The following is a 624-nucleotide window of genomic DNA, read 5'->3' on the forward strand; positions in this document are numbered from 1 at the left end:
TTCACTTGCGTCTGAAAAATGTATCGCACCTTTTTGTTATATAATTATTTTGAAATCTATAAGAAAATTATGAGCAGTTTCATTTCGATTATTACAATTTCCCACGATGTAACAAAGTGAAAATGTATTGCTGAAGAAGTTTGCTTGAAACTTTTGACATGCAGATAACAACTGAAATGTCATAAATGAAAGCTTGGTAATTTACTTCTTAGGTCCTCTAAAAGGAACAAAACTTTTATCATTTTTAGGAGGAAATTTTAAAACTTTGCTCCCGGGCGGGCTCGAACCGCCGACATCCGCATTGCTCATACTGTCTATAAGTACGGCGCTCTAACCGACTGAGCTACGGGAGCTCGACTTCTGAGTTCTCAGATAGATTGCATGCAAATTGGTATGACTGAGAAACCAATTAGATCATTCTTCAGTATGACTACTTTAAACAAATTTTGGAAACCATTTGGTAAAAGCGGTTAAACTGGCATTGCATTACAAACACAATTAAAGTGAGCTGACGCAATCACTTGACGTTTGAAATTGATCGCATAAACCAGAGTCGCATCTATGACGTAATAGCTGTATCTTGGTTGAGATTCTAAATTGAAAACCTATAATTCGTTGGCTGTT

The 624-nt window shown here is 36.2% G+C and overlaps 1 non-coding gene across 1 annotated transcript; it reads right to left on the reverse strand.

Annotated features, from left to right (window-relative positions):
• Window positions 1-266: 266 nt before the first annotated feature.
• Window positions 267-353, reverse strand: Trnai-uau (transfer RNA isoleucine (anticodon UAU)). The gene is given in 2 exon segments: window positions 267-302; window positions 316-353. It is a non-coding gene; the product is annotated as a tRNA-Ile (tRNA).
• Between the last annotated feature and the right edge of the window lie 271 nt (window positions 354-624).

Source organism: Convolutriloba macropyga, unplaced genomic scaffold, assembly GCF_964194025.1.
Source record: "Convolutriloba macropyga unplaced genomic scaffold, txConMacr16.3 SCAFFOLD_4662, whole genome shotgun sequence".
NCBI lineage: Eukaryota > Metazoa > Xenacoelomorpha > Acoela > Convolutidae > Convolutriloba > Convolutriloba macropyga.